Raw genomic sequence first — 22487 nt, 5'->3', positions numbered from 1 at the left:
CACAGGAAATTGTGACATATCAAAATCTGTTTTAATTCCCAACTGGAACAAAAAGATGAGATTTTGAAGTTCCCTGCAGCACAAAAATTCAAAATATTTCTATTTGGAACCATCGAAAAAGTCGATATGGAATTAATTGAAACAAAGTTGAAACACAATGCTTCAACATTATTGAAATGAAACGAGAAAGTCAAAACAATTCATTTAAACTTTTCCTGTCTAAACCGACATGTTTCTGTGAAACATTTTGATTTGGATGAAAATGCATTTTCTGGTGGAAAACTGTCCTGTCAAAAACATTTTGACCATCTCTACTCCCTGCGCTAGCAAAAGAATAATCCTTTAGGGGCGGGCCGAAGGGGAGGTTGATTCTTACCCACTAATCTCACAATGCAATCGGAGCATGGAGGCTTCATATGGTGCACTTCTCTTTTAACAAATTGTTTCAAATTGAGATTACACAACTGTGGCTTTTGCTGGTTTTATTTTTTTCATTTCTGCCATCCGCTAGCTCATCCATTTCAACAGATATTATTCAGCTTCAATTTGATTTTTTTTTTATCAGCATTATTATTTTCTGGAAGGTCTGAGGCTCGTTCACATACATAATTAATGATGTTTTCCATAACATAGAATAAAATTAATTTCTATGTAATCATTCATTTCCTTTTTAATTTTGGAATCCTCCATACCACCAAAATATTTCTGGTCTCTTGGGTGTGTTGATATCTCTGATGTGATTAGGTGAAAAAATTATAGGATAGCATTGTTATGCATTCCTGACAGCATGGTTGGTAGCCAATCGGCCCTCTAAATGGGAAGCAGCATGATATGATTCATTAATCCTGGATATTGGCTCTGATTCTAATCCTCTGTTACTGTTGGGCATCTCTGCACCTTATTTTCTCTATCCATAAAGTGGGACATACTTGCCATGACCCAACAGGAGCATTCTGAAGCTTGATCTATCAATGCCTGCGAAAATGCCTTAAGATTACTGGATGGAGCGGAGGGCATTATAGAAGGTCTAATGGCTATATGACGATGATTTTATTAATTAGTCCAATTTGACATAGAAATTATGCACCAAGTCTTTGGTCCCTGCTTTGCTTCCTTTGCACCATTCCTGCAGCACAAAGGAAGCGGAAAGCTGCCTCAACAGGGCAAACTCAGGATTCCCCTTGTGAAGGGGAATCCACAACTCATGCATACCTGGGATAGCCAACTCTATGCAATTCCATCCTGGGCCTCCACTATGGGGGAGGTGTGACAGACGCTAGAGCCCTAAGGTATTGTTGCAAGTGAGCACAAGTTAGAGCAATTCCGAGGCTGCTCTAACTTGAACTTGGGGCAGCACTGGCCCCCTAAATCAGAAGTGTGCAAAAGCGGCTCCCTCATCACATGCACTGTATGGAGTGCTCCGGCATACCTAAAGATATAGGCAATTTTTCTAACTTCTTCTTAGCAGTGTACTTGCCTATTCATTTTCAATTGTTTGTCTGCAAGGAATAGCTAAGGACAGTAGCCTGCCATTTTCTATAATATAGTTTCAATAAAAAAGGAAGAAAACTGCTACGGTTCTTAATATAGAAAACAGAATGCTGCAGTTAATGTGCAACACTTTAAAAATGTGGTCATTGAGCAGCAGCTTGAAAAAGAGTATTTGGAAAAGCTACTTTCAGAGACTGATGGAATGATATAAAATGTATCAAGATAATTGAAAAAACTGAAAAGACCAGATAACAATCATTAGTTTATTAACCAAGCCAACCTCTTGTAGCTCCCCTTCTTTGGGCTAGCTGCCCCATTTATCTTGGATTGGTTACCTATTGGTTAGATTGGATGTTTCAAACTTGGTCCAAAATGGATTTTTTAATACATAAAATCATATTGCATGAACTTAAATACTCTAATGTAAGTGGCATTCTAAGACCTTTCAACACACATTCTAGGTGAATTTTCTGTTGACTTCAATGGGAACAGAGTTAGGCCAATGCTGAATGATTTTGAAAAATCCCACCCCACGTACACAAAGGATCATATTTTCAATAGGCCAATACCACCTATTGGCAGGTGGACCCATTTGTGTATGCAGAACGCCACAAACTACATACAATAGAGGTATTTAAGTCTGATAATCACATGACTGGCAATACAAAAGGGCCAATATATACGAAAAATCCCCACTTTGGGCATCAGCAATTCCTGGCTTAAGAGCTGAAAAAGTGACGTGGCCACAAACGCTGAGGGTAACTTTTTAGAAATTCTTTGGAAACTTGGCTCTGAAAATTCAAAATGGAAGGAACCACGGATCCATCCTCCTCTTCTTTTTCCATCAAGAAGCCATATTTAGTAGGTGGTCCCTGTGATACTTAAACAGCTAGTTTGGGTTCATACCTGCTTGCAGTACCATTATCACTATACCATACAGTAGAGCATTCCACATGCTAATTGTTTTATTAGTGAACAAAGGTTTTATTATGTTGGCACTAAATTCTCAGATAGGCTAAACTGAAGTACCAGTGAAGTCAGTAAAACTGCAACAATTTACACCAGCAAAGAATTCGGCCATATATTCTCAATCTCTCCTCCCTAGCTCTCAGATCATATCCCCCAAATTATTCTCCTATGCCATTTTATAAATAGATCATTTTGTAGGTCATTTTTAACCTGTGCATCCTTTAATCACACATTTTTCATGATCAGATCACCATGTAATTTTTTTTGAGCAAAATATTTTTAGCTTAATAAGTCCTTAGTCATAAGAATTTGATGCTACTGACTTGACAATATTCATGCAACGTTTGCAAGCTCTTATTGTTTTCCCAGCAAATGCTCACTGTTTTAGAGAAAGCCCCCAATATTACAAGGCATGCAAACACATTCAAATCAACTTCAGACAGTAAAATTCTTCAATCAACTGGCTATGAAGCACATAGGTTGATAACAACTGACAACGTAGTAGGGAAGAATGATCAAAGGAGGGGATGGGGGGAAGTCAGGGAAATCTAAGATCTAATCTTGGCTGCCAGTGACTTGCTGTCGAGCCTTGAGCAAATAATTTAACCTTTCTGCCTCAGTTCCCCCTTTGTAAATTGGGCAAAATAATATCTGTATCACAGGAGTTACGTGTACAGTGTTTTAAGCATTGTGATGGGGCAAGGCCAGATGGCTACAAGTAAAGTAGTGAGGAACAGGTATGTTAGCCCCAGGCTAAACAAATCCCTGGTACCATGGTAACCAAATGGCAGTTGCTCCATGTTAATCAAGACACCTGGGGCCAATTAAGATCCTTCTAGAAGGCAGTGGGGATAGCTAGATTCATTGGGACACTTGAAGCCAATCAAGGACTGGCTGGAACTAGTTAAAAGCCTCCCAGTTAGTCGGTGTGGTGTGGGTGTCAAGAGCTATAGGAGGAATGAAGTAGTATGTGTCCATATCAGGTGCAAGGAAGGAGACCCTGAGGTAACTGTGAAGAAGATATTGAGTGGGGCCTGCTGTGGGGAAGTAGCCCAGGGAATTGTACATGTCCTATTTCCAAAAAGTCAGCTTCAATAGCTGCTAATTTTAGGGTCCCTGGGCTGGAGTCCAGTGTAGAGGGTGGGGCTGGGCTCCTCCCTCCCCTTCCTGATTAATCACGGATACTGGGAGACAACAGAGACTGTGCGAGGGAGGGTTGTTTCATTATGATGAAAATGGCTCAGACTGTGACCCTTGCCTCTAGAGAGAGAAGGGCTATGTGGAGGGTCACAGTGAACCTCTGAGGTTAGCAAAATCTGTCAGGAAATGCAGGACCCACGGAGTCAAGGACAGAACTTTGTCACAGCATGTAAAGCATGAGAGTGTGGCTAAGTATTTGTTATGACTTAATTTTCCAACTACTGTTTTTATTGTGGATCCTGGGATATTTGATTTCTCAGTGCAGAAGTGCTATGCCCAACAGCTTCAAGTTCCTGAGTATCACGGTAAAACTTGCTTTCAAGGAGCCAAACAAGCATACATCTATTCTAGAGTAGAAGCACTTTGCACAGACCACACTGCCATTATTATAGCACAGTATAGCTTAAGAATAGTAAGTTAGGGAGGGAAAAATGTTTTCTAAATAAACAACCTGCCCTCAACATTTGCTATTTCCATTAATAAATATTTTTTAAAGGTTCTGACTTGTAACTGGAAGTGCTGAAATACTCAATGGATTCCAGCACATTTGAATCAGCTGTGCAAACTTGACCAGACTTTTGGGTGCTTATTCAAACCAAAACTCCCATGCAACATAAATCCAAACTTTCGCAGAGGTGCTGCGTTTGAGACTGGCATGGACTAAGTGACTCAGAATAGCACTGACTGCTTGAGTTTGGAAAAGGAAGGAAGGCTGTGCTCACTGCCAACACTACAGGGACACAAGAAGTAGTTCCTTCACTGTTAATTAATTCTCAAGTATGTCAAAACTTATGTTGGAACTCCATAAAGGGACTTGATCAAAATCAAAACAACTTTAGGTACAAGTCCCCTGTCACTCATAGGTTACTACCGGTTTCTAATTTCAGTTTTAACCTCATTTATAAAACAGCATAAATGTAATCACTTAATTTAAATTGCATAGTCCCTAAGGTTTGGGAGAAGCAATAGTTGTTAATTTAATACAAAATCCAAGTGCTTTACATGAAGTCATAGCGCTTCTCAAAAACCCTAAAATACAGTTTGATAATATTTTTTACTTTCTAATGATCCTTTCCATGCTTAGATTCTTATTAGTAGTATTAGGCATTTCACCAGCATAAATGTCTAATGAGATATCACTCATTAAAATACAACACAATTGGTTTCCAAACTGCAAAAGCACTTCCAATTCTCAAGACTCAAAACTATTCCATTAGAATAAAAATCTAGATAGAGTATTCCTGGCTCTTCCCAGTAGTACTGAGCTTTCAGTCTATTTTCACGGTTAGTTGCCTCAGTTGTATGACGACTTGAATGATATTTGAGTCTTTGAAACTAAAAAACCAAAACCAATTCAGTATCTGAAGAGCATCTCGCTGTCAATCTCTGTAGCCTGTTGTAATACTTTGCTGTAATTACTCAAATGTAGTGTCACAGGGTCTACACAGGTTTCTGCCTTCTTGTCCTGTGCTTAGGCTGGTAAAATAAGAGTTCTCACACCTTCTTCAGGTGTTTCACCCTTGTGCTTTATTTTAGAGTGCTACCATGAAGTCCCCTTTATCCCCCAACAGTTATCCCCTTCCTAACCCATTCCAGGGTCTCTTGGCCCTTGAGGCTCCCTTCCTGTATTAAGGAGACAGAGCTGTAGCCTCCTGTCCCCTCCCAGCCTAGTCTCCCAACTAAGTTTTGTTCAGGGCTTTTATAGCCTGCCCAGCCTTCAGCCCAGCTGTCACTGCTTAGCTCAATCTATTGCAGTGAGCCAGCCCTCATTAGGGCACACAGCTGAGCTCCCTGCTGGCTGCTTTGAGCCTCTGCCCCTGGCCTCTCTGCCCGAAAGTAGGGCTTAGCCAGCATTTTAGCAGGGCATTCAAGGGGTTTCACCCCTGCCCTGCTCAGTAGGAAACATACATTAATTATAGATCTATCTAATTCAGATGATACTGGGCACCTTCCCACACAGATACCTATCTGTATCTGCAAAAAGACTGGCAATCTGACTCCTCTGTAAGATCAATACACTAATTATCCCTGCAAATGGTAGAGTATGTCACGGCAATGGGCATCTTTTATGCAGTCAGAAATACGATGTTATGACTGAAAGGAATGGTATTGTGGTGCTATTTGTAAGTGATATCACAGAAGATAGCAATTCCAAATACCCAACATATCCACTGGTAAATTAAATACTTGTAGCATAGATGGATTCAAAGCAAAACTCTAAGGCAGTTTATTTATTTATATGGAGATATACCTATCTCATAGAGCTGGAAGGGATCTTGTGTCTATTCCCCTACCTTCATAGCAGGACCAAGTACCATCCCTGACAGAATTTTTGCCCTAGATGGCCCCCTCAAGGATTGAACTCATAACCTTAGATTGAGCAGGCCAATGCTCAAACCACTGAGCTATCCCTCCCTCAGCTTTGGAGCTAGATTGTAATTTCCTGGATAGTCCAAATCACTATAATGGACAAAATCAAAACTCTAGGTCCAAACATCCTCAAAACTTTGGGAAAGTTCAGCTATCATTTGCAGTCTGACTGCTGTAAATCATCTTTAACTTGTAGGTAAGCTTAAAAGTTGTCTAATGGACAAACCTGATGGGTCAAATACTTGGATAATCTGTCTGTCCAACTCAAATACTTAGCAAAAACATAACAGGCCATGGCAGAATCTCAAGCTCTAAACATCTGTCATGTTAATACCCCTGCAGAGTCACAATTCGTTTTTAAGAAGGCAACTTAAAATCCTGTTCCCACAGCAGTTAGTTGTGGGATGATGCAGATTGATTATATGGAAGACATGAACACATAGGAAGCTTAAAAGCATTGGACTGTGTGAAGATGAGCAGTGTAGAGCAGTGTTTCCCAAACTTGGGAGGCCGCTTGTGTAGGGAAAGCCCCTGGTGGGCCAGGTCGGTTTGTGTACCTGCCAGTACGTCCCTCAGCCCTCGCCACTTCCAGGAGCTCCCATTGACCTGGAGCAGTGAACCGTGGCCAGTGGGAGCCACGATCGGCCGGACCTGCGGACGGGGCAGGTAAACAAACTGTCCCGTCCCGCCAGGGGCTTCCTCTACACAAGCGGCGTCCCAAGTTTGGGAAACACTGGTGTAGAGGAACAAATGAGACAGTAAAAAGCAAACTTTTAAAAATAAAATGATCTTATGAATCAAATAAGATTCAGCATGAGCTTCAGTAAAACAGCAGTGGTTGTAAGGAATATGCACCAGCTCTCTCTCTCTTCCACACATGCGCGTGCGCTCGCACACACACAGACACACAAGGCTGTCTTCCACCTTACATAGTCATTTGCCCCTGTGGAAAATGCATGTAAAATGCTACTGTTCTTATTTCACTATTTGGGCTCCAGCTGAATTTGCTATCTGATAAAGAAGAATCAAAAAAGACTAGAGAAAAGTGGTACTTAAGAGATCTCTGAGCTCTAAGGAAAAAAACACTCCAAAAGTATGATCCCAAACATGCCCCATGACAAATCCTAGTGGGATAAATATGATGGGCCTGGCAAGGAATCAAATGCAATCAATGAGAAGGTTTCAATTTGTTTTAAAACAGTGTCAAACAAACAAATCAACTGTCCAGAACATTTTCTGCCAAAATAAATCTAGCAACATTGATTTTTCTACAATTGCTGTCTGCAGGTAGAAGAAAAGGCCTTAGCTGTGCAAAATACTTGCTCAGTGCCCAACTACAAGCAGATATGCTCCTAACATTAAGTATACGGCATAGTAAAGTTTTCTACCATCCTGAGATTTTGGGGAACTAGGTCACAGCACTAGGACAGGTCGAAAAATTACATTTAAAAACAAACAAACAAACAGAAAATTGGGTTTTCAACTAAGTAATTTTTTTCATGGAAAGAGTCTGCTTTCTGTAGAAAACTTTGACTTTTTTGTCAAAATAAGGAACCAAACAGTTTTTAGTCAAACCCCCAAAACTTTTGAGTAAAAAAGTCACTATGGGGCCTTGCATCCCCATTCTTCTCTATAGGTCAGGCTCCCCTGACAGACTGTATCTCCCATGATGCACCACAGCCATGAGAGTACCATGATGCACTGTGGCAGCTCAGCAAGATGATTCAACATGTGAAATGTAGTTTGACCAAGGAGCCTGGTCCATAGAGGAGAATGGAGGCATTGGACTGGCAGTCAGGAAATCAGGGATCTCTTCCTGGCACTGACCTGCTCTGTGAAACTGGGCACTTCAGTTTCCTCTCTCACCCTTTGTCAGTACTGTTTATTTAGATTGTCAACTCACAGAGACAGGGACTGCCTCTCACTACATGTTTGTACAGGGCCTAACACAATGGGGCCCTGATCTCAGTGACAGGACTCACTGTAATACAGATATAGCAATAGTTCCACTAGAGTCAATGACTGGTTGATTTACATCAGTAGGAGGATCCAAGTGCTTAAAGTTAGTCACGTGTGTAAGGACCCAGCTAAATTTTGGCACAAGACAGTCACCACCATCCACAGGGAAAGTCAGTCAGTCAGGAGGGTGGCGGCCCAAAAGCTGGTGCTGCACAAGGACAGTAGTAATCATGAAGGGAAAGTTGCAGTCCTTGGGAGGGATACGTAGAATGAATTTGATTCACTTGCCACATTCAACTACAAATAGTACTGTGGCAGCTGCTGTACCTGCCTCCGAGATATTAGAAATGCCACCACAACTGTTAGGAAAAGTTCAGGATCTAATGATGAATCCATTTACAGCAATAACTGCCCTTTTTTCAAAGAGCTACACTCACATCTGGAATTAAGTTTCTGCTCCTCCACGCCCCAAAAGAAACCTAGGCTATTGCAGAGAAACTTATAGATGACCTCTCTGCTGTTCAGCCTGAATCCCCTGCAGTAAGATCATAAAGATATTGAGTATTTTGGAAGTGTCTGCCCTGGTCCAGTTCCAGTGGTCAGACCTTCAGACACCAGCCTCCCCACTGCCAAAAAACAAAACAAAACACACAAAACCCCCACCATTAGAAATGGCATTTTTGTTGGCAAACTTAGCAAAGTATTAAGGCTAAATTTTTCAATTGATTGGCCTCTTACAGTTGGTATGGCTACTCCCACCTTTTCATGTTCTCTGTATGTATAAATATCTTCTTTCTGTGTGTTCCATTCTATGCATCCGATGAAGTGGGCTGTAGCCCACATAAATGCTCAAATAAATTCGTTAGTCTCTAAGGTGCCATAAGTACTCCTGTTCTTTTTGCGGATACAGACTAACACAGCTGCTACTCTGAAACCTGTCAAGGATACTGTACCTAAATGATTTGGATGTCCAATTTCCATTAAAATTAAACCGGGTGTCCAAATCCCATCCTAACCGTGACTCAGGGAGACTCACCCTTAGAACTGTTTTTTGCATATCAGAGTCAAGTAGCGTTGGCTGAAAAAACAAAATTTCATTTCACGAGAAATTTTGAGGTTTCAACATTTTGTTTCTATTCCAATGCAGAATGAAACGAGGACCTTAGTTTTTCTTTTTTAAACAGAAAATTTCAAAAGAGACTTGGCCCAGGGTCTCCCATATCCCAAGTGAGCCTTAATCCCCGGGCTATAGGGTCAGTCTCTCTCTCTTTCTCTTCTCTTGGAGCTGTTCCACTTTGCATAAATAATGAAATATTCACTAGGGCAGAGAGAGAGAGAAAATGCTCTCTAGCCCAGTGCTTAGGGCAATCACTGCTCTGCCTGATTCATACCAAGGACTTAAACCTGGATCTCCTATCTCCCAGATAAGTGCCCTAACCTCTGAGCTTTTGGCTCTTTGGAGGTAGGGCTCTCTCCCTGGTTTTAACCAAAAATTTCATCCTGGGCTTTAGGAAAATTTAATCAAAACAGAAGCTCTCAGGGAATGCAAATTGCTGCAGTGTAAGGTTTGTCTTTATCTAATGGCCACTCTTTTGGAGTTTGACTTTAATGCTTTTTCATTTGACACAATGTACCACAAAAGCAAAATGCAGCTGAAATAAATTGCTAAGAGAGGAACTTGAGTTATTTCAGCTTTGTGATGCTTACTTCTTTCAATCAGGTATTTCTCAGCTTTGCAGCTCAAACTGTATCTCATAGCTACATGGCAGTTCACCTATAAAGTGTATATGGTTTCATAGCACCACAGTATGAGTGACAGAAATTATTTCTTAGATCATCTAGTAGTCCATTCCCTTTCCAATGCAAATGTATATCCTTAGTCTCTAATGCTTTCTTGAACAAATGACTCAAGCAATGGGACCTCCATCTTGAGAGACTATTATGGGCCTGATTCTCTTACCTACACCACTGTAAATCCCCTGATCAGCTATTCCTGGTTTGCACAGATGGAAGGGACAGGAGAATCAGCTCCTTTACTTCAGGACATCTATTTCAGTCTGTGATGAAAAAGTTCTGGTTATGGATCTAGTGTGTCCAGCTCTGTTGCTCGACAGCACAACAAGAACCTGAACATGTGTTAGCTCACCTCCGCCATCACAGTTCACCAAAACAATTAACAAATGACAAAGCACATGTCCTTCAATCTTTACAATGTAGATTTAAATCAGCTGCAATGTAATGATAAATAAAGGGCTTTTGTTTGTACAGACCATGAAACATTTTCTCTTAATCTTCTGAAGATTGTTTTTTTCCTTTGAAAGTTTCTGGTACAAAATACGTCTCTGCATCTCTCTCTTCTCCCACCTCTCTGGAAACAATGACAGACTCATTATCCCAGGAGAACTGTTTTAATTTGCAAGGCTATCTTCGTGAACCTTAAAATAGCATTCAAATTACGTGCATTCCTTTTAATCCAGATTTGAAATGCAGAAAGGAGTTGGCCTTTTTCCCCTGGGTTTGCAGTAATGTGTGCCTCAGTCCCCACATAAATAAGACAAGGGAGAGAAACAAATGTAAGGAAGAATATAGCTCCTAAAGATCCTAAGCACGTCATTCATAACAACCCTCTCAAGATTTTAAGAACCAAACACATAGAGATGACAAAGGATGTTATGCTTAAAAAACAAAAGCTGAAGCTGGATTTTTTTTCTTAGCTAGTGTGGGGTAAGTCATTTTTCACCCCAATTTTCTTCCAGGCCATTTGCACATGGCCAATATATTTTCAAAGCAGAATTTTCTTTTCCCCTTGAAGAGAAAGGGGTGGGATACTCAAATACCAAGGGCAGAGTGGAACTCCAGTGAATAGGCATGAAGCACTTTTTGTTCTGCACTGCTGGAAGCTCATGCCATAGAGGAAGAGAGTCATGGCACTGGCACTCTTCTGGCTAATTCTCAGGGCACCACTGGTGACAGCTTCACTTGCTTCTGCCTTCAGTGAGATGTCAGCAATCCAGAGGGGGAGACAAAGAGAGGAAAATAATTCAAAATAGAGAACTGTTCTAAAAACTCATCTGAAATCATGGTTGGCACACCCGCCAGAACAATCCTGGAAATCTGGATTTAACTCCTAGCTCTGCCACAGACTCTCTGTTTGACCTTGGGCAAATCACTTAATCACGCTGTGCCTCAATTCCCTATCTGTAAGATGGAGAAGATTCTTCCTTTCTCCCACCCTGTGTCTATCTTGTCTATTTACATTGCAAGCTCTTCAGGACAGGGACTGCCTGTTATTCTGGGCCAAATTTTCAAAACAGCACATTGGCTGTATACTGGGTTAGTCTACGCAACAATTGAACTCCCACGACTGGCCCAGGTCAGCTGACTCAGGATTGTGGAGCTAAAAATGTCTGTGTAGACATTAGAGCCTGGGCTCCAGCCCAAGCCTGAATATCTACACAGGAATTTTTAGCCTTGCAGCCCAAGCTCCATGACCCTGAGTCAGATGATCTGGGCCAGCCACGGCCCTGCAGCGGGTCTTTTATTTCAGTATAGCTGAACCCATTGAGAGCTAAGCTGGGTGCTAGGAATTTTGGAGTATCTGACTCTTATTTAAATACCTGAATGGGAACTGAGATCTCTTCAAAATATGGCTGCAATTGTGGGTGCAAAATCCAGGGAAATCCAGCCTTGAATTGTTTTGAAAATCTAGTTCCTTGTGTCTGTGCAGTGCCTGGCAGGATGCATTCCCACAATATACATAATAGTAACAAAAGGGTTTTGCAGGCATGTGAGCATTTCAGTGGTGCTGGAAAGTGAGTTAATCACTACTGGCTCAGAAATACTGACATGTTCAGTTTTATTTTAGCTTGGGGGGTGGGTTGGAAGTACAGGAAAGAAAATATGTATAACAGCAATTCTCTCTCTTTCTCTCTCTCTAAAACAGTTCACAAATTAATAGTTCCCTGGTTCCTAGCTAGGTGTTTGAAATTGCTACAATAGCTTCTAGGAGCAGATCTCTGTAACTTTAAAAACTGTGCCCCCAAATAAGTTTAATTAAAGACTCTTAACAACTGAAAGACTTCAATAATTTCAACTAAACCAGTTAAAGAATGCCCTGTACTACTAATGCTGCAATACTTAAATTAGAGAGAGAGAGAGAGATTTTGTCTACATTAAAGCAGAGTGATTCTGGAGAATTCATACTAATAGTGTAGGACAAATACATCTTGGGTTCTCATTTAAGTACTACCATTCCTGAAAATTTAAAAAAGAAAAAAAAATCAATGTTAATTGAATATGTTTCCAGAAATACTCCAAGTGACTCTATTAAAAAAACCTCACCATGCCTGGGGAAGCAGACCCTGTTGTGCATATTAATAGACAGTCTAATAGTGCTACTCTGTGTTTATTATCTCCTTTATTCTCTCTCCCTATGTTTCCATGTGGGAACTCTGTGATAGCTGCTAGTGAGAAAATTGACTATATGAACTCATTCTGTCTGAATCTCTCCTCATTAGGACTAGGAATAAAATGTATCTGTCATTTTTGTAGGCTCACCCTCTCTCATCATTATGGCCTCTATCATCCTCTTTAGTACAAAAAAGTAAGTAGATGTGCATAAAGATGTACCAATAATGAGAGTCATGACCTACAGATGACATTCACCCCGATAAGCTGGGTAGCTCTCTGTATGAAGCTAGGAAGAGGACAAGTTCTTCAGGGCACTGAATGAGGATGACGAGATGCAAAAGAACAGACATAAAAGATGGTAGCCACACAGCTCTCGCCAGCAACTGGAGAGAGAAATCATACAAGATCAGTTGCCAAGAAGTTAAGTTTGTGGCCCCACAGCACCTGTTGCTGAACAGGTAAGCAATAGGAGCCATAGGCACCGACTTCTGCTGGTGCCGATGGGTGTTCGACCCCCCTTTGCCCTGGGCCCCGCCCTGATTCCACCCTGCCCCGCCCCCATTCTAAGTCCTTCCCCAAATCCCCGGTCCCACCTCTTCCCTGCCTCCTTCCCTGAGCGTGCCACGTTCCCACTCCTCCCCCCTCCCTCCCGGACCTTGTTACGCTGCGAAACAGCTGTTTTGCAGCGGCAAGCGCTGGGAGGTAGGCGGAGAAGCGGGGATCCGGCGTGCTCAGAGAGGAGGTGGAGGTGAGGTGAGGTGGGGCAGGGAGGGGAAATTGGCTGCCGGTGGGTGCAGAGCACCCACCAATTTTTCCCTGTGAGTGCTCCAGCCCCGGAGCACTCACGGAGTCAGCACCTATAATAGGAACTATGTATGTGAGAAAGGATAACTTCAGTGGAAGTTTCACAGATGGAGGGTTTGAGGATTCATAGATTGCAATAATTCAGTCTGAGTTCCTGTATAACACAGCCATACAGACTCCCCAAAATAATTCCTAGAGCAATCTTTTAGATCAGGACATTTACTGAGGAAGTGCTTCTTCAATGATATTTGGGAGACCAACCAGAGGCTCAAAAAAGCAGGAAGTCAACTTTTTACATTGCGCAATCACTCCAAAAGTGGAGTAACCAGCCCTTCAATATCGTAGTGTTAAGTATTAATATCAATAAACATAGATGGGTTGGGTATAAATAATGAGGGTCAAAAATACATCTGACAAAGGCAAAGCGTCTGATTCTCATTTAAACAAAGGCCCCTTTATACCTCTCTGGCAGCGTAAAGGGACCTTAAACTGGATGTTGAAAATCAGGTTCAAAATATCTATGTATCTTAGGTATTTATAGGCACCTATCACCTTGGTGTATAAGCATCAAGTGTCTAAAACACAGAGTTTGCAAAGTCACAACATACCTTACCAGATCACAAACGTGAAATGGCATTCTCCACTGATCCTTGGGGAAATACCGTCTGCTAGCCAAGATGCTTCCCGACCAGTCCATTAGTGCCTCTACATTCCCATCAACCATTTGCTAACCTTTGGGCTGTTCACTAAATGAGCGTGCGTCACAATGCATCTGTAGGCACAGTTTGATTGTGTTCTCTCTGGCTGCTCACCTACAGCTGTGCTCGATATGGCTCTGTTCTATTGCAAATTTGCTGCTTGTATCATTCAGCAGTGAGTGCTGGGGGAGGGGGAGGAGGATGTAGAGCAGCGTTATCCCTTAAGTCAAAGGAAGCTTTGAGCATAAAGCTTTTACCAGACTAGACTGCAGTGTTTACACCAGGCTAACCATAAATGCAGATAAATATTGTTGGGTTCTGACCAACAATTTCCCACCTCCCGCTTCCTTTATTCATGTTGCTAACAAGACATGGGACCATAATATACTATTCAATGAGAGTCAGGAAATCAGACTCCAGACCTATATTCTTTAGCCATAAAAAGTTACAGATAAATCCAAGCCATTTATCTCAATCTCCCTACAACTCTGGGCTTCAATTAAAATATGACTGGAACAAAACCAAATCCCAACTGACAAGGTTTTATAAAACCTAACACAATCCATTCCCTCTCTCCCATATCTATGGTAATAAAAACATGAATCACACTCAGTCACATGAGCTTGTGGGCAAGTGTTATGGGGCTGTAAACTAAGCAGAAACAATAGTGCAGAACATTCCTGCCCACCAATTTTTGCTCAAATTTAACAAGGAAGGGCAAACAAAACATTTTTTAAGGGTAGTCCAACTGTAAATATAATCTGGTGCATAAAAGCAGCTGCTGTTTATGGCTGTGAAATACTGGGAGTTTTTTTTTCTTCTTCTTCTTCTTTTTTTTTTTTTTTACCATACAGGAGAGAATAATTAAATCCAGTTGACAAGAAATAGGTACTGTAAAGGCTACCCTCAAAAATGGCATAAAACTGAATCTGTCAGGGGAAAGTCAAGAACATATGATTTTCGCCATACATCTTCATTTCTACAGTGAAAATTCCTGAAATGAAGCAAGTGGCATGGGAGAAAAAGAAAAAAAAGACACCATCACTAGGACAGCAAACCCAGAACAAGTATTTGGTATATAACATGTTCAAGCTGAACCAAGCCATTCCCCATAAAACAGGTCTATTCTCATCAATGGTGAAGTGATGTCCCCATCAAAACTACTGTTGGAAAAAAAGAACATAATATAACCTCAGGACAGTCAATTCATACACTGACTCAGAATACTTAATATAGATCCAGAGAAGGATGAGTTTGTCATGAAGTTGAATTATGTCTCAGGAGAGGGGGAGGATTGTAACAGCTGCCTGATGGCCAATTTATAGTTTGTCATTGCAGCGGACTATAGAGGAAGGTAAAGCGTGATTTACTGTGGGTTTTTTTTCCCCCCGCTAAAAAGAAATATAAAATGCTCCTATAAGGGAGCTAGTTTGTCAGTGAAAGAGCCACAGCGATCTTACAAACCCGTTTTCCTTCTCTCAGAGTAGAGGCCGCCCCCGAACTGCATGATATGGTAGGATCAAACTTTGGAGTAAATTAGACCAATACAAAGGTCTATCCAAAGCTAGAATTGAACTAAAACATAAATATTTTTGGAGGTTCTCAGTGGTTTGAGCATTGGGCTGTTAAACCCAGGGTTGTGAGTTCAATCCTTGAGGGGGCCACTTAGGGATCGGGGAGGAAATCAGTACTTGGTCCTGCTAGTGAGGGCAGGGGGATGGACTCAATGACCTTTCAGGGTCCCTTCCAGTTCTATGAGATAGGTATATCTCCATTTATTATTATTATTAGGTTAAAAACGGTTTAGTTAATTAAAAGGTAGAAAGTCACTTGCCTCCAAACTTAACAGTTAAAACCAGAAATGGCACTCAGTCAGTATCTTGCAACTGAACTGCACTGAACATTGGGAAAGGTCAGATCTGAATCTGAAAGATCATGAAATCAGACCAGTCTTTATAACAGCCCAAAATCCCACAAGCCCTGGGAAAGGTCAGATTTAGATTCCAGTCTGGACCCTAATTTTTGTAGCATGGATCTATCTCTAGTTAAGGGCAAAAAAGGAAAACATATACCAATCCTTGTGAGCCAAATTATTGTGCTCCGTTTCCAGAGACCCTGCATCTGGCTGGTTAGAGACTGGTGTAGAAAGAATGTTAGTTATGCTGGGGGAGAGTGCATTCCTTCCTGACACCCATTCATCGCCTGTCGGAACCCCTGCCCCAGGCCATCTATGTAAGTGAATATTTGACAAGTAGAAGGAGCGTGTTTTCTGAAAGGTGGCTTCCATTTTCTGGGTGCAGTTTGCTCCTGCGATTAACTTGCAGACATAAACCTGTGTAACTTAACTTTCTGGCAATCCAATTGTCAGTACTAATCAGGCAGTAAGAAGTACAGTTATTCTGCTCTGAACCTGTAATTTATTTGCAGGCACAAATTTGCAGGTATGTTGTGCCTAGTACAAAATTTTCTCTTTGAAATCCCCTAAATAGAGAATTAGCTCTGGACTTGCTACAGTGAGGGTTTTATCTGGATATCGAAAGCAGCCCTGAATTTTTTCACAAAGGATCAGGTCATTAAAAGGTTGAGGCATGTTGAAATACTGTCTATACTGCATACTGCGAAGAATAGCAAATGCCACCATGAAACATCTATCTTATTATGGTGTATTTTCAAAGCAGGTAGACACGGAACAGGAGGAGAGCAACATCAAGCAGGTATGCAGCAAGAGGCCAATAATATTTGACATTCACGCAGGGCGCTGAAATTTGGGGGGCGGTGACCACGGCAGTATTTCTGCGGCGGGACCTTCCGCTGCCTCTGTGGGGGGGGGCGGGATTTCGGGGCGGGACCTTCCTCCGCCGCTCCTGCATTCATGGGATCTACTGGAATCCTGCCAGGAACTGTGTTGTCCTCTGTAAGGTCCTTGTCTCTTTGTGGCAAAACTTGTTCCCTGCCATTAGGAAAGAGAGACAGGGACCCCAGCAGATTCCTGCGTTGGTGTTCTTTGGGAGACTTCGCAAGTCAAGGAGCCCAGTGACTTGGGGAAATACATCTGACCTCCTGCCCTCCGTAGGTCTACGAAGGCTAGGAGACAGGCCCTTTGCCGTACCCTCTGCGAGCCGTGCCGGAGGTGGGAGAGAGGGTCTGCATTGCTGCCGACTAGGCTGGCACAGAGGGAAGCATTGGGGTGAGTGGGCAGGAGGTTACTGGGTCTGTGCTTATGTAAAACCGACAGACCCTGGTTGTCGGCGGGCGGGATCGAACCAGGGACCTCTTGAGCTTAGTGTATGAGCTTCTACCGCATGATCTAAAAGCCAACTGGCTGTTAGCTAAGGCTGTAGAGCAGACTCGATAATCTCTCTCTCTCCTGCTCCCGCTCTTGGAGGTGTGTGGGTTATACTTACACTGTTCAAGTTGCTGGGAACTTAAGGAAAGCAGCGCTATTCCAGTGCATAGGTGGCAGCAGGAGGTACAGAGGGCTACGCTACAGCCCCAGGGCCTTTCCTCATGAGGGAGAGTCAATTCTATTCCCTCCGTCTCACCACAGAGAAAAGCAACCAGGGGTTTGTGATTTAATGAGCAGCTGCTTCAATGAAAATAAATGGTGAAATACTAAAGATTCAGCACAACAAATACCCTCCTCCCATCTTTCCCTGAAATTTATAATGATTAAAAGGGGAGGAAGAAGAAAGAACAAACAAACAAACAAAAAACTTGAGCTAATCTGCAAGTAGGGAGAGGAACTGAAATGTACATGCCTGCCTAAAGAAAAGAGATGTGAAATAAATGGGGAAGTAAACACGGCTGAGGAGAAAACAGAATTGAGCGGCTAGAAAGGAGAAAAGTAGCACCAGGCATGTCAGGAAATGAGAATAATGAAAAGGAGATTAAGAAATTAAAATAAGCGAGTGGGAGCACATAGCATGCAATTTAAAATGTAAATACCTTGCAAATGCAACACAGCTCTGCAGAATGTCCAAAGGGCACTGGCTGATTACAAACAGAAAGTGCCCTGTGTATTCAGAACATCGCTACTTTTTGACACACAACATAACAATGAAATAGCCCCACACATCATTGGGTTGTGTCATTTCTGATTTGGAAGTGGAATCTTGCGGCTAGCTTCAAATATGGTATATGCTTTATAGCAAGCACCCTATCCGTCTGGGGAGTGAGGCGACCAGGCTAACATTCAGCCATGTCCCCAATGCATCCCCTTCAGCGACATGTGACCTGACCTGTGATGGAGCTTGGGCTCCTCAAAATCTTGAGACTAGCATTTGGAGCAATACTAGATGAATTTTGAATTGAGAACCTTAAGAACAGTATTAATAAATTATTATATAGTCATATTATGGTAATCCCTCTCTAATCTGAGGTAATTAGTACGGTAACGGGGGTCGTGTATCTGAGTACCTCACAAACTTATTTAAATGAATTTATCCTCATGACATCCCTGTGAGGGCAGGAAGTACTATTATTTCCATTTTACAGATGGAAAACCGAGGCTGGTGTGGCCAAGCAGGGTATTGAGTCTGGATCTCCTAGGTCCCAGGGTAGCAGCCCAATCACTGAACCATCCTTCCTCTCCAAATTTTAACAGTACAGTACCAAAGGCACCAACCTAAAGGCACCAACTGATATCAGGACTCCATTATGCTAGTCACTGTATCTATAGATAGTGAGAGACAGACCTTGCCTTACAGAGTTTATAGTCTAAGGGCCAGATTCACCAACACTCACAATGAATCATGGAATATCAGGGTTGGAAGGGACCTCAGGAGGTTATCTAGTCCAACCCCCTGCTCAAAGCAGGACAATCCCCAACTAAATCATCCTAGCCAGGGCTTTGTCAAGTCTGATCTTAAAAACCTCTAAGGAAGGAGATTCCACCACCTCCCCAGGGAACCCATTCCAGTGCTTCACCAACCTCCTAGTGAAAAAGTTTTTCTTAATATCCAACCTAAACCTCCCCCACTGCAACTTGAGACCATTACTCCTCGTTCTGACTAGTACCATGCTTCTGAATAGCCCCATTAATTTCACTGAGGCTCCTTGCAGTGTAAAGTACTACTCAATGTGAGTAAGAGTGGAAGAATTTGGCCCTGAATTAGCAAAACAGACAAAGGATGGGAGATAGGCGGTATATACTGGCTTCTTTCTCTTATCCTCAGAACCTTACATTTCGCATATAACTCATTCCCCAAAGCAGGTGTTTTTCTAAGGACATCAACAAGTGGAAGCAAGTGTTTTTCCTAACACAACTGTTACTGCTTGCACTAAGGACTCCACTGAACCTGTGTGTTTCTGTAAGATCATGTTGTTGCCGTTCAGTCTCTAAGCAATTATAGTTTATAATCCTCTGCTGAAGTGCAAAATTACAGATGAGCAAGAGTTAGCTGTGCTAATTTATGAGTGTGCATCAAAGTGAATCATTCCACAACCTCTCCCACCTCTCTCATATTATGTTAAATTAATAAAACAATCTGCAGTGACACTATTGATTAATTTAATAACTTAACTCAAATGTTTTACAGTATTGAACTCTGGGAATTATTTAAAAAAAAAGAGAGAGACACAATTACCATGATGGCAAAGGTGTCGTTTTTCTGATATGAACCACCACTGCATGAACCTAACATAAAACCACTGCTCTGCACCTCTTTCCAGAGCAATATTTCACTTCATATTATTTGCAATTATGGCTCAATTGAGTAACAAAGCTTTGAAGCTGTCTGCCCTGCACCGTATGTAGATTTCGTTTGGGACGTGATGGTGGTGGAGAGGCTTCTACAGCTGTTCATAGCAAAAAAGGGGTGGATTTTTTTTTTTAAATCCATTCTAATATTTTGGATCTAATTTATCTCCTGACTAATCATAGATTAATACTGTGAATGGAAAGAATATTATGGCTTTGCTGCACTGGTGTACCTGCAGCCATACCACCTTAAACCTTCACCAGGGTACTGTTGGGTCAGTATTTTCCTGGCCCATCTTTGAGGAACACCTGGAATATGTAGCAGTTTCCCTGTGAGCCGAGACTGAGTATGGTGTTAGGGTGGTTGTGCTGTCATCTTTCAGATAAGAGGGTAACCAAGTTCCTGAGCCCTCGCAGTCATTAAACATCATGCTATGTTTTAGAAGGGTGTGTTAATTCCTCTCAGAGGCATGTCATCCAAGTAACCGCCTAGCCCTTCGTGATCTTGGAAGCTGAAAGGGGCTATGTGTGGGCTAGATTCCAATAGCTTTACTGGCACTGAGCAGTCCCTTGCTCCTCAGTAGTTCCATATCAATGTGGCATAGTAACTGTCAGCTTCCAAAGTCACCAAGTGCTAGACTGTTACTTAGACTTAGACAACAAGTCCATAGAGGGGAGTACGAGGGATTTAAAAAGTTTGAGTAAGGAACGCCACACATGCTGTCCACCGCAGCTGAGCCTGTGTGGAGGAGGAAGTACTCTGCTCCTGGTGCAAACTACTAGCCAATTACTTTTGGAGCAAAAGAGGAACCAGGGAGATCATTCTGATTCTCAGTGTCCATTTCCTGGTCTGACCAACACTGTCAGACTGACCAATATTGTCTCTCAGTTTCCTTGTGCTCCCCTGCTTATCTGTCTGCATCCACCTGTTGTCTCTTGTCCTATATATAGATTGTACTACTGGGGCGGAGACCATTTCTATGTTTGTACTGCACCTAGCGCCACTGAATTCTGGCCTAAGACTGGAGTTCCACTGGAATAAATAATGATGCTGCATAAACCAAATTGGCACAGTCCAGCACATTTGTCAGTCTGTGTTCCAGAAAAGTCCAAGGCTGGAATAACAGGGATGATGCATGTTGGGAGCGAGGGACATTGACAGATCTGTTCAATTGCTTTCCTATGACCATGCGATCCATTTCTTACTTTTCTGGGCACCAGATTTCCCTCCCAGTATTTAGTCCTAAATAAATAGCAAGGAAAATTACTTTTTAAATTATTTATGTTTCAGTAGCTGGACGAGAAAAATGCACTGCTGCTTGGGAATAAAATGTCACCTTCGAGATGCCAGGCAGTTCTTTCTGTGTTTATTACAGATAGGATTATTACTTGTGAACAATGAGACCAACTGCATCGCTACAGGGACCAATTTCTTGGTTCTTATTAAACGGGTTCAATCGCGTTTATCATATCTGTCAACATTACGGGGTAAATCCAGCTCTACTGTGCACAAGGCACTCGCTGCATTGGAACTGGAGTGGCTCCTCTTTGGAAGGGTGGCCATGGGGAGTCAGCATCTCTAGTGCGAGTCTCTCCCCTGGAAAGGATGGGAGTAAGCCCAGTGGATTTGGGACAGGATCTAGGACCAGACACTCCCCTCCTGGAGTGGAGATATAAAACCAGAGCAAAAGTTACTGAGGACCTAAAGCTGTAAGTAGTGGCTACAAAGCAGCTATGGAGTGGTGTTTGGAATTATTTCCCCCTTTCCCTCTCCTCCGGCCTTCACATCCCAATTACAGAAATGTAGGTTGTCCTCTGAGTTCACTGGCAGCTCTAAAGTCTAAATTCCCAGACTTGGCAGATGTAAGAAGCAAGAATTGAAATGTATAGTTCACATTTTAGAGGGCTCAGTGACTGGATAAACAACATAAACCAATATTATCTAAGCCTGCGGATAGAAACCCAACTCCACAAAATTAACTAAATATACATGTAGTGTAATGCTTGTGGAGAGGAAGATTGGCTGTATAAATATTTGGATTATAAACATTGCTCTTGATTCACCTAAAAAGAGCTCTTTGTATCTTTTTAACTTCTCTACACACATCCCCAACCAATCCTATCAAAAAATACTAAAAAGGCACTATTCCTCAGCAATGGCTACACAACAAATGAAATGTGGAGTTTTTAGGCCAACTTGTTTTAGAAATATAAGACAAAAAAAAGAGTCATTACAATTTTGACAAACTACAGCTACATTTCCAATAGGAAGGATGGTCTTGTGGCTAAGACCTGGGGCTAAGAAGAACTAGGCTCAATGTTTAGCTCTGCCACAGACAATTATGGTACCTTTGGCAAATCACTTCACCTCTCTGTGTTTTAGTTCCCCATTCATAAAAGAGGGATGATAATAATAATACTCTTTTCCACTCTGTGTCTGTCTTGTCTATTTAACAGCAAGCTCACTGGGGCAGGGACTGTCTCATACTCTGTGCTGAGCTGTTTTGAAAATCCAGCTGTAAGCATTTGCATTTTCCTCAGTCTCAAAACAGGCTGAGCCATTTTAGCTCAAACTTTACATAAAGAGAAGCCAGGCCTGGAAAATTTCAGTCTGAAAGGAAGAGCTAAGCACCTGGAAGGGGACTTTAACACGACCTCTCGCTCTGTAGTCCAGGTATAAGATATAGCTATGTATAACAGAATAGAAAAAAAACACTTTATATATATAAAAAAACATGCAACCATTTGAAAGCAGCCCAGACAGCTTTCATGACCCTGGTAGGAAATTCTTGGGTCAGATTCTGCATGACTAAATCAATGACAGTTTTACCTGAGTAAATACTGTACAGAGAGACAAGGTGGGTGAGGTAATATCTTTTATTGGACCA

The sequence above is a fragment of the Malaclemys terrapin genome, chromosome 16 (assembly GCF_027887155.1).
Source record: "Malaclemys terrapin pileata isolate rMalTer1 chromosome 16, rMalTer1.hap1, whole genome shotgun sequence".
NCBI classification, from domain to species: Eukaryota; Metazoa; Chordata; order Testudines; family Emydidae; genus Malaclemys; species Malaclemys terrapin.
Note: the sequence above shows the minus strand (reverse complement) of the source record.